Consider the following 12736-nt stretch of genomic DNA (forward strand, 5'->3'; position numbering starts at 1 on the left):
GTCCACTCACTTCTGAAAAGCCATATACGGGGTAGTTATACACCTTGTTATGAAAACAAAGAAGTACAGCCTCTCCTTCTTACATCACGGGCTCAAGTAAGTAAGACACCCAATAGCAAGCAAATGGGGAAGGGCCTTCCACGTTACAACCCGAGTGCTCCGTTATTCGCCTAATACAACAGGCTCCTCTATCTGCTAAAGTGACTGTTTCAGTCCTCCCTCTTTCAGGGCAGAGTTCTCTAACTTCGTGCATTTGCAATGCTTGCTAAGCATGTTATCACTCCTGCTCAGCATATTTGTTCTTGGATATTTCTTAATAAGATCTAAAATTCTGATGACAGTTCAAATTGCTGGTAATAAAAATATAATTAAATAATAAAAATAAAAATATTGTAGACATCATCTCTGGCCTTTATAGATGCCTTTCAAAGGATTTTTTTCTACTTTCTAGGGTCCTTTTCCAGTCCTAACTACTCACAGATCCCATTTTCACGCATCTTTGTATCATATTCTCTTGGAGTTCCTGAAGACTTTCATTAGGATGTCTCATTCTCCAGCTTTTGTTGAGAAAGAAGCTTTTGTTGCAGAGAGAAGTTCTACTCATCAGAGAGGACAAGATTTGGAAATAATAGAAGCTCCCCATGCTTTGTTCTGGGATATCACTGATCCTTAAAGTTCCTAGCAATTTTTGCTGTACCATCATAACAAATTTTTTACTGAACAACAACCTGTCTTATCCTTCTCAGGAAAATGGTGTTAATATGAAACAAAGATATGTAGGTATTCTGGCATAAAATACCTCCAATGACATCCTGTGTTCTTTTTACCTGTTTTCTACCCAAATGCATGTAGCTGTGCAATCTCAACTGTTCCTTTTTCAAAGTACTCCTGAGACCAGCCAGAAGCCCTTTTTTGCCTGAATCACACTTGCCTCCATTATCTACGGCTGCCATATTCAAAATTTGCCCGTAATTCAGTGCTCTCACAGCCTGACAGATTTACTAACAGATTGTTACCAGGCTTACTATTTAATGGGCCAATTCTATAAAATCTTTGGCATGGCAGCTACCATACGATTTGAGCATGTTTAGCAATTTTAGTTTTGTTTTTATTTCATATATGTCCATTCCATTTCCAAATTTTCCTTTGCATTCACTCTACAACCTTTGTTTCTACACTTAACTGCTGCATCTTTACTGAAAACTGTGGCAACATATTCACTTCATTTTGGGGGTTATTTCTCAAGTCCCATCCCACCCTTCTGCACAACAGTAATTCTTGCTGTTTTGTTATTCCTGTTGAACAAAGAATCCTTTGCTGTTTGTTTTAAGAAAAGTCAGGAAATTCAGTCTGTGTGGCTCAATCTAACTTTTAACAGTTTTCACTCTTCTTGACCTCTGAAATGCAGTTCTATTCATGTATACTTAGTTCCTTCTCTATAAACCAATCTCTGCAAAATCCTGGTTTTCTCCATCCAGTTAGATCTGGTGCCTTTTTCAGATGTCTTTTCATATTTTATGGAATACAAGTCTGCAGTTAAAAGTAAGTCTTGAGTCCATTGGAGTCCTCAGGCTTGACAGAAGAATGTATGGCATGAAAGCCTTTTTTTTTTTTAAGCCCCCCCCCCCCCAAAAAAAACCTGAATAAAATATACAGTTTTTGCCATTCTCTATCTATTTCAGACATTTTTATTTTTTTCTAAATGTTCATACCAGTATTATTTGTGAATGTCATTTGAAAGGTGTTTTAAACCTCATTTCTGAATGACTGATACTTTCTCTGGGGCAGAAACTGTTGGTACTTTTCCTGGTTTTATTTTCCAGTAAAAAAGTTCAGCAAAACTGCCCTACTAATCTTCACTTTAGACAAATAAACACTTTTTCTTGGAGAAAAGCAAACAAACAAACAAAAAAAAAAAAACAAGAAAAAAACCCACAAACTTGCCTTTGATCAATTTTTTTTCATCCAAATAATTTCTCCTGAATTTTATTCCCCAGAGCTGCATTATAATGCAGTGTCATACTAAGCCACTACCTTCTGTCACTTGGCTGTCCCTTTCACTTGATACAATGCAAGTTCATTATACTTTGCAGTGTTCTGATTCTAGAAGACTTAATCATATAAGCTGAGGTATAAGAAGTGTAGCAATTTGGCTTCCGGCAGCCCCACCATTCTGCATTAAATCCAGCGAAAGTGATGTGGATGGGTCAGCATTAGATGAAAGGTAGCATAATATGAATGGAGGAGGCCAGAGAAAAATAGGTTCTTTCTCTTGCAAGACAGTATGTACCAGTATGTCAGCTGCTGAAAGGATTAATACTGAGATAGAGGTAATGTATTTGGATAAAAAGCATGACCAAATTTCTAGCTAGCTGTAGTCATTAAGGTTCCCAGCTCAAAGGCATTTTCTACAAATGATCATCTTCAGTCTTTCTGCTTTGACCAGTTCTAACTTAGCAGTTATATTCCACTGACCTAACATTCCATCACAGTTCTACTTGCATGGTCCCCTTCCCAAAGCCATTCTGCACAGCAAAGATGCGATGGTTAGAATTCACCACCTTTCACTTCTGAGCTAAAAGTACACAACTAGTGTGAAAAAGATTGTGCAGTCAGTGATATGCGTAACAGTCAGTTTCACTTGTGACTGTAGAAGCCTCAAAACATTCTTAATAACTTTGAGTATGAGTTCTTATGCCTAATATTATTGCATGGATTTTTAACACTTAGCTGATATGTTGGGTTTTTTTACACTGTAGGGAAAAAAAAAGTGCAATTCAAAGTGAAATTTAAAGTGCATCCATTTTCCATGGAACATGTGATCAACACAGTACAGAAGTTCTTACATATACAGTCAGCATGCCTTACTGATTGTGAGCCTAGCACACTGTGCAAAATAAAGTCCTGCCAGACCTTCTCAGTGGAAGCTGTAAGTGTCCTGAGAATAGTGGGTTAGCAAATGGAGTACGTCTCTTTTTACTACCGTAAACAAAGTTTACCCCTAAATAAAATCAATTTATAGATTTTGCTTCCTGTCAGACAGTAGTTTATATATTGAGACTTAAGACTGATAACTCATAATTTACACCACTTGGTCATTTCTGATCAGGAATGTCTTAAGTGTGAACTCACACAGAGGCTGAATTATCTCTGGCCTCATGAGAAGTAGTTCCTCCAGGTCATGGCTGTGGCCATTACTAGACTGTATTCTAAAAGCCTGTCAGTATTCAGAGCATACTGTTTGCTTGTTCTTGGGGGATTTAACCCTGCAAAGTGCTGAGCACCTCTGATAGATACTAAGCACCACCAACTTTCATTTGGTTTAAGATAAAATTGAGGGCACTTGATCTGTCTTGAAAATGTTTAGCATCTCATAAGATTGGACCTTAACCAACTTTCTTCTTTCACTTTACAGTTCCTAAAGAATCTTAAATTTAATTACACAAATTCTGTTGAAGCTCGGGCAGAATGGACAGTAGTATCTACCAGTGGTATTTAAAACTGTCTATCAGTGAGTGCTGAATTTTTAAATTTGGATTTTAATAGCTGTTTCTAAATCAGTAAAAATAAATTATTTAAATCTTATTTAATGTAAATTTAATTAAAATGTATTTTGCATGAAAGACAGTGCATGCAGAAATTGTTGGCTCTCTCCTGTACTTTAGGGGAAAAAAAGACATTGGGCTTAGGAGCTCTTATAAAAAGTCTAGCGAGGGCTTAACATTTCTGTGCACTCCTTGAAATCAGAGATAACCAAATGATGAGATAAGTGGATAACTCTTTTTTCCCTGTTGTTTTTAATTCAGTGAAGGCCTCCCATTGCATATTCCTGTTGGAGTTGATGAATAGCTCCTCTGGGATGCTGTAGGCTCCACTCAATGTATTTATGGAATAACTTCCATTTACAGAGGCCACATATTTCTTGATCAGCCCATGAGGATCAAGGGAAACTAAAAAATGTGGTAAGCTCTTTTTTTTTCACTTCTTCACAGTTGTTTTATATTCTGTTTTATGACTGTGGCTAACTGAAACCCCTCAGATTCAGCCTGGCCTTAGTGCTAGAAGATAACAGCACCTCAAACCCTAAAGCCATCCAATAAAAGGGTCCATTAGCCATTATTTTTCCTTTTTAGATGAAGCAGTCACACTGTACAAGGAAGACTTACTCGGATTGAATAGAAAGGAAGGCTATCTTTCAGACCAGTCCAAAAAACTACAGTATTTTTGATGCACTTTTTCATCTATAGCTTAATATAACCTCAAATGATGCTTGTTTTCCTTAAAGGCCATCGGCAGCAGACCAGTGCACTGCAAAGACACCCCTAAATCTCTGTAGCACAGAATCAGATCATGTGAGTTAGCCAGGAGTTGCACTTCTGCATGGACATCTGTAGTTTTTTCAAACCTACCTGATGGCTGAAGAGCAGTGGCTGTATGGTGAAAGTCACCCACAGCTGGTGAGAAGGGGATGTAGGCTGGACATGCTAAATTGAAGGCACCTTTTCTTGCCCTGCCTTCATATTCTCCACTGACCATACCATTGCCCTGGGTGGATGCTAATCACCAGAGGTCAAATGACCATTGGGATCAGATGCTGTAGACCTTCATAGACTTTCTGCCCACAGAAAGATATCTCTCTGGACAGCATCACAAGATCAAACTATATAGCATTTGCTATTTGTAAAGTTAGAGCAGAAGGGAAAAAAAGTTGTCTGTTTTTCACCTAATAGGTATTCAGTAAACCGTAGTAACACTGAAGATCAAGATACACCTCCTGTAAAAAAGTTCTCAGTGACTGTCATAACACTGCATTGTCCTGCACAAGAGATGCACAGTGTCTGTCCGAAGTGTTGACCATCTGTCAAAACACATTCACAAGGAACAATTCCTAGAATGTTTTATGTGGCTTCAGAGTAATTTGTAAATAGTTTGTCTCAGATGATATAATTTAATAGTGGCAGGCCATTTTACAGGAGGCATGTATTCATGGAGGTCTGTATTCATTGTAATAGAACCTCAAAGTATGTTGCTCAGACTAGAGTGTGATACTACCAATGGGGGAAAATGAAAATGAGGTGAATATACACTTCCATCATGAACTCCTCTCCAACAAGCGAGTGGGAAATGAATCTGGGTCACAACGTCCAAGCTAAATGGATTGCAAGGTTTGAGGTCATGAAAAAATCTCCTGCGTCACAGTAATGGAAGCTGTTTTTTTGTTGTTGTTGTTTTGTTTTGTTTTTGCCTTCTTACAGCAAACCTCACACTTTATCTCTTAAAATCATTCTACCCCCAAATTATTGTATTGGCCTGTTCTCAGAAGCTGATGATTGATGCTGTGTTCTTTTTATGGCACATTACAGTTCTGGATGTTCATTATTAATCATCATCTTTCTTAACTGTGTTACATGTGAACTGTTTTACAGCCTATGGCACGTGGAGAAGATGTTCTATGCACCATTTGTGATTAAATATCTAATTTACAGTAGCCCACAGTGCTAGGAACGGCTTACAGATGGTTCCAGATGGTCCTTTCCAGTTCTGTGTTCTTACATTTCTATTAGAGTTGATGGGTATCAGCAGCAAAAGGTAACTGACAATCTCTGTAACATCTTTTCTGTCGATTAACAATGCTCTTCGATCTCCATTTCCTTTGAAAGAAAGGGGGAAAAATATGTTATTTGAGATCAAATAAAGAAATGAAGAGTAAAATACAAGGTCAAAAAGAAGTAGTAGGAGAAAGAAGGAAATTATTGTCATAGCTGGTTAGAAGGTTCTCACTACTGTATTTTTATCATTTTGCTTTGAATAGCAGTGCTTTGTTCTGGCAACCAGACCAAGAGCTCACCAAATGTCTTCAAACATCATCTAAGAACAATATCTTACCTTCTCTCTGGTATTAGCAGATTTAAATTGCATTACCCCATACACAGGAAAGTGCCAACATTTTCCAAGATTATGCACGTGTGCATCAATATCTGTATTTACCAGTATCTACGTCTAACTAATGACTTGCATATGAAACATTCCATATCTTGTAAAACAGACACAACATTTTTGTTGCTGCATAAGTACATTGATGCTCTTACGTGCTTTATGTATCACATGCGTGTGCTCTGACGCAGAGAAGTGAAGCAACCTGGTAGGAGGAAGCTGCAGACCAAGGGGTCTCACTGAAATGCAGAAGTGAGAGAACGCCAGATCTGCTCCAGGAAAGATTCCAGACCTTCTCCGTAAAAAGTAACTCATGAATAATTAAAACACTAATTGATTATGCTGAATGTACAGCTTGTCCACTGTTGACAGACACACAAAAAGTATCCTGGTTAACAAGGCTAAGGTAATACTGAAGAGTTCATTTTTCCACGTAGTGCGTAGCACTGAGTTTCATGCTCATTTAGTTATTAGTTATGGGGATAAGGATACAATTAAGCCCGTATCTGTTTAAAGCTCTCTCTTGGGAAAGGTAGTATGTCTATGTTTCTGTGAATACGGTTCTGTAGTTATTACTCTTCATATTAGAACTGAGGTTCAACAAAACCCTAACTGCAGGGTGGACTTTGGACTCAGGCCCATCTCTGCTCTAAGAGTTTGCATGGCTGTGGGTGAACTGTGGTACTTATTCATGTCAGTGCATGTGACTGTAAGAGTTTGAAACAAGAGCCAAGGAGGCAACAGGACCCATTTTGTGCTGTTGCCAGAACAGAATTTCCTTTTGTTCAAAACTCTGCTAGTGTCACTCCAGTATATTTAAAGAAAAATAATTTCCTGTGTGCCAGTATTTACAAGGAAAATCTCTATCCAGAGGGATAAGAGCAAAAGCTACCCTTGTAATTTCTCAGTTTCAACTAGGCCACTGTCTCAGAGCAAGAGAGGGCAAATCATGAGACATTTGTCTTCTGACACTCCAGCAACATCTGGCAAGAGTTCTGTCAAGTTTAACTGAGTCTTCTCTGAAGAGTGAACATTCTGGACCAAATTTATTATTCAGAAATGTTCCTCAAAGTATCTTAGAAAAGGTAGATTTGAACTTGCTACATATAAACTTATTTTCACTATTTCAGTGTGCAAGAGTATTTGGATGGAGGTAAAGCACTGGATTTTTTCCCCATTTAAATAAGTAGTGGGGAAAGAAGCTTTAATCTTGCATCTTTTTCTGTCATGGTTTTCATGCACTGGATTTTTTATTTTCTTCTCAGTCTGTCAAGGTCTCAAAAGTGACCTTGATAAGTGAAATCTCCTACTTCTTCTGAGTGAATAATCCCAGTTATTTCTATGTTGATGGTTTGTTTTTATTATGGATTTCCTTGAGCCTAAGGAGCTTGAAATAGCAGCTTTTATCTTAAGATGTTTAAACTTGATTGAGTCACAATAAGTCTGCAGCTGTCTGGATATGTAGATACATATCTGTTCTTGGCACTTATGTGGCCATCACTGGTGCTGTTTTTAAGCATCTTGCAATCTTCACAGGGCTTTACTTACAGTGCCCCTGCCCAGCAGGGAAGCTTTAGCTGCATTTTGCAGACAGGAGACTGAAGTACAGCACCGGGTGAGTGGCCCATTCAAGGACTCCCGGGAAGTCCAAAGTGCAAGTTCACAGCAATGTCCACTAGGTCAAGCTTATGTCTCCTCTCACCATATAATCAGAGCGGTTGTGGGAACAAAGAAAAGTGACCTTGCTTATGATATGTTAACCCACTTTTAAGTTAAGTTTGTCCCCTTGGAAATGACTTAAAAAACAAAACAAAACAAAACAAAAAGATTAAACAAGGAGAATGTTCTTGAAAAAATATACCTCTACAATCAATTCATTAGCTAAGCGCAATTTCTCTTACCAGGCTGTGTCAAAAGCAGGCTCATCAAGCCTCAGGGACTTGAACAAAGCAGTTCTGTATTTACAGTGGTGGAACTTAAGAGTGAGTAATACAGTAGATCTACACCAGTGAGCAGCTGCAGTGCAAAACAGTGGCAATCTTTCGCCTGCAGGAATTGAAAGAAAATTTCTTGGTATTTCAAATGAGTCATATTTCTAGTTGGCTCATCAGTCAGTGCCATGTTATCCTATGAAATGGATATACACCATCAATTAAATTGTTGATGTTCATATGTACAGTGAATCCAGAACAGCGACTCATATATAGTCTGATATAACCCATCTGTTTACAGATTAAAAGAAGGAGCAGAATTGATGAGACAGCATGGAGAGGAAGGCAGTGAGTGACCTGCTAGAGCTCTCAGCCTACAGGTCTTGTTACGGCTGGCTCCACCTAAAACCAAATGGTTTGGTGAACATGGAGTTACCGGTCTGTATCTTTTTCTTCTGTGATGTGAAATGAAGATAAGGATATTTTATGTATACTTACACAGCACTGCAATCCAGGAACCCTTTGGTTTAGAAGCAGTTCTGTAGGCCATTGCCCAATGTTGTGTGGCGGAGCAGGGCCCACTCTGAAGTCAGACCAACTTTCAGGGGTTGACTGTGTCGCCCAGCGAATCTGTGGCCACTGGAAGGGAAGGATGTTCTGACCACTAGAGAGCCCTGCTGTGCCTAAAGGCCTAAGGATATCCCTGCTGCTGCCTGGTACGCGAGACCTCGTGCTTCAGCGCTGGGACAGGGGAGGAGGCTAGGGGTGCCTGTGGGGCTGGGTCTTTTGACGTTAGTCCTGCTGTAGGCGTTAGGGGGAAGACAGACATTTCCTTCTGGCAAAGAACTAGGCCTGCACGGTCAAAAAGGAACGGAAAAGGGGAAGCTCGTACTACCAGAGCGTAGATTCCTAGCTCTCTGACCGGCAGCCGCCCACCCACCGCAGCAAGGCGCGCACCCGCGGGCCACCCCGCACAGCCCCAGCGAGCGGGTAGCCGAGCACTGGCTCCCTGCCGTTAGCCGGTGCTGGAGCGCCCTCTGCTGGGCCGGGGGGCCCCCGCTGCTGAGAACGGGGTCGAGCGCCCTGCTCGTGCGTCCAATGGTACAGACCTTGCCCCACGTACCGCCCCCAGACTCCCCAGAAATCCTTTTGGCCATGTTGTGCACTGCCTGGGGAAGAGGTGGAGTTACCTTGCGCCTCCTCCACAGCTGGCTGCCCTGGTGGTGCGTGTTGGTCTGGATTTGCCTCCTCAGTCTTGCTAAATCTCTGCACCTGTGAGGAAGGCATGGTTTGCAACTGCCATTTCTTATCTCTTCCAAACACCTGATTCTAACGGTCTGCAGTGTTTCAGAGAGGCCCCGCACCACTTAATATGAGGAATTTAATTCTGGTTACACACATGGAGATTCTTCAAGAGTAGTGTTATAGCTGATTTCTTGGCTGAGAATAAACAATGTGTGTCTCTCTGTTTTGACATCAAGTTTGTTATAAGACGATCCATAATGCAGAGGACACACTAGCTAGAACAAAGATCTTGCACAACAGTCAGGGCATAAGTACAATTTTCATACATTTAAATAACTTTTATGAGATTCAGTGAGCTGTGAAGCTCATGGAAACTCAGTGATCAGGTGGAGACATTTTTCCTTAAAAACATTCTACAAGCGATTATTCAGCCTCTTATGGGATGAATTCCAGCAAGACAGGAAGTGTGTAAAGAACCACAATCATTTGCTACAGGGACCAATGAAGACTAAGAGCATTATCAAAAAGGGAAATTGCTCTCTTCTTGTGCACACTTTGCTGTCATATGTGCAGGAGTTTTGGGGAAGCTGGATCATCTGGGCAGGAAAGTTCTTCGGAGTGAGAGCAGCCTGCACACTCTCATTCAAACGTCTCAGATCAAATGTCTCACATACTGTCTGCTACTATCTAGAGTCTGGCTCCCAACATTGTTTTGCTCTCCCAAAGATCCAGGGAGAAGTCAGTGATTGTGTAAGGCTGGAGATGCCATGTGGTATGCAAGGGAGTGGGAAAAAAAGCAAATCTTTGGCTTACAGGCCGCAGAGTTGACATAGACTGAGGTTGTGGGCCAGCCACAATTATCTTGGGACTGTTGTTCTCTTCTGCTGGCACGTCATCTGCCTGCAACAGTGTGCTGACTGAGCTTGCTTGTCAGTTGTAGCACTAACCCTACCACTCCTTTGCTCTGTAGAGCATTTTTGCATTTCAGCTGTGGATCAGAGCTGCTAGTCTTTCTGTTCCTCTTCACTCAAGGCAGGAACAGAAGAGATTTTCTTGTAAGTGCAAATGCCACCCTAGGATGTGGCTATGTGCTCTCTGAAACCCTTGCTGGTTTTACCAACCTGTGTCTCCTGTTTGTTTCTAGGAAGTTCCTGTCAGTGCAGTATTTAAGCTTTGGTTGTGATATTTAATAGCACAGGGGAGGGTCACCCAGACAGCTCTCCTAACCACCAGACCACACCACATGTGTAGCAGCACTATAGGTAGTACCCAGCATGCCCTAGAAACTCAGAGAAGGTGGGAGTAATATGTCTTCTCAGCAGAAATGGTAAGGAGATGTTAGAGATTTGCATGCTTTATTCAGAGAGCTGTCTGCGGGCAGAGACTTGGAAGTGACAAGGAAGAAGCTTCCTGTGAGAAGGGCTCCAAAGCACTTGTGGGACTGGCAAGTAGATCTAGTAACAGATACCTATGGGTAAAAATGTGTAACATAAGAAAAATAAAAAGAATAGCTTAGAAGAATTGAAGGTTTGGCTTCTCTTTCTGTGCTTACTTAGGAAAGGATATAAACTACCAGCAAAATGTTCTCAGCATCAGCAGAATCTCCAGTGCTCTCAGAAGGTTCTGAGATGTATTAAACTTCTGCAGATGCAAACTGAAATGGTATCAGATCTGATCACTCAAGGATGCATGTGCCCTGAAATTTCACATGAAACCATACCCAGCAGCTTGCAGAATGGTCGTCAGGACACAAGTTTCTACTTATGGCCCCAAATGTGTGGGGAAAAGTATTCTTCTTTCAAAAGTAATTTTCTTGTCATTGTAGTGAGTATGGTCAGTCTTATGCTGACAGCATGAGTGTAACAGTGTATGCAGACCCTTGAAGGACCTGTGGGAATAGCTGGTCCTGCTGTATAACGTAACAGTACCCAAATACTGTAAATTAGCCAAGCTATGATTTGCAGCCGACAGCCAAGAAGAAACAGAGAGGACTAGAGGCACCTCTTCTGGAGACACAGGCTTTCAGAAAGGCCAAGAGACTAAGGGACTGTTTCTAAGTGAAAAAGTTTTTCCACCCTAGGTTAATTTAAAGGGCATTTCTGTTCAGCTTGCTCAAAGTAGGTTTATCACATAGCTATGGCTTTTGTTGTCTTTGGCTAAGAGAAATTAAAACCAAGTTCAGTTCTGTACTCAAAGAGCAAATTTTGTTATCCAAGAGTAAGTTGTGCTTAATGTACATTTTCCCTTATCATCCCTCTGTTGCTTCTCCAACCTGCCTTGGTAGAGGATTATCTGGAGGTAATCTTAGATCATTTCAGTGTCTATTAAATACTTGGCCTCCCCACTAAGTACAGAAAATGTGATACTATTTGCAGTGATACTTTTTTGTGGAGATTTCTGTGCTGCAGGAACAGTGCAGCAATCAACAAACTCATTCTACTCCTATCAGGATACAGAAAACAGATAACAACTTCAAGTCATTAGTGTAATGTTTGACACCATATACTTTATTTCACTGTCATAGCTATAATTGATTGAAACACCTGCGACTGATTTTTCATCAGAGGGAGGGACAATTTGGAAGAGCTAGCAGATTTTATGAGGAAAATCCCCCCAAAAGAACCACATCGCAATGGACAAGCTCGTTCCTCCTGGCATTTTCTTGCTTCCACACACAGAGTGAGGAATATAAATCAAAACTTAAAGAAGTAAATTGAAGGAACTTTTCAGATCTCAGCATTTCTGTTTAAGAGTTCAGTAAAGATGTGAAACAATCTTATTTATTTCATCTGTTTCCTCCATTGCGAGTAAACATAGCCTCTTGACAGTTACCACCATCCTATCTTCTCCTTGGAGACTCAGTTGAGTATGTGAGGCAGGTGTGGGCATGAGAGTGCAAATGTTTCTGAGGTGCCAGATCTCTCATCCTCTTACATGTTAAAGCTGTTATTTCCTTTATTATAACAGCAAATCTTTTCAGCAAAGCTCAGCTTTACATTGATGCTTCTCTTAAAGTAGGAATAAACTCTATTCTATCTGCTGAATTGTGCTTTAGTGCCCTCATCACAAATAATCTCCCACATTGTGGTGAGAGACCAGTTCCCCCACCTTGCTTTACACTGATTGCTGTCTTGGATGTCACTGGTATCCCACAGAGGTGACTGGCTATGTCTGCCATCTAAGGCTGTGAGCATAACTCCACCACGTCATTTCATCCTGGCTTGAGACACCTTTGGTCTGTTCCCAGGTGGATGATCCAACCTGGCATCATGGCTAGAGGATCATAGAATCATAGAATAGTTTGGGTTTGGAGGGACCTTTATGATCATCTAGTTCCAACCCCCCTGCTATAGGCAGGAACACCTCTCACTAGATCAGGTTGCTCAAAGCCCCATCCAGCCTGGCCTTGAATGCTTCCAGGGTGGGGGCATCCACAGCCTATCTGGGCAACCTGTTCCAGTTTCTCACCACCCTCACAGTGAAGAATTTCTTCCTAATATCTAGTCTAAATCTACCCTCTCCCAGTTTAAAGCCACTTCCCCTTGTCCTGTCATTACATGCCCTTGTAAAAAGTCCTTCTCCAGCTTTCCTGTAAGCCCCCTTCAGGTACTGGAAGGCTGCTATAA

At 40.9% G+C, this 12736-nt stretch overlaps 1 long non-coding RNA gene across 2 annotated transcripts; it reads right to left on the reverse strand.

Annotated features, from left to right (window-relative positions):
* LOC110394965 lies at positions 1940-12377 on the reverse strand. Of its 2 annotated transcripts, XR_002436064.1 has the most exons (5): positions 12219-12377; positions 9056-9137; positions 8364-8504; positions 7836-7980; positions 1940-5651 (listed from the first exon to the last, which is right to left on the reverse strand). It is a non-coding gene; the product is annotated as an uncharacterized LOC110394965 (long non-coding RNA). The 2 variants fall into 2 exon arrangements; XR_002436063.1 differs by lacking the exons at positions 9056-9137; positions 12219-12377 and having other exon boundaries at positions 8364-8858.

Source organism: Numida meleagris, chromosome 2 (genome assembly GCF_002078875.1).
Source record: "Numida meleagris isolate 19003 breed g44 Domestic line chromosome 2, NumMel1.0, whole genome shotgun sequence".
In the NCBI taxonomy this organism is placed as follows: Eukaryota; Metazoa; Chordata; class Aves; order Galliformes; family Numididae; genus Numida; species Numida meleagris.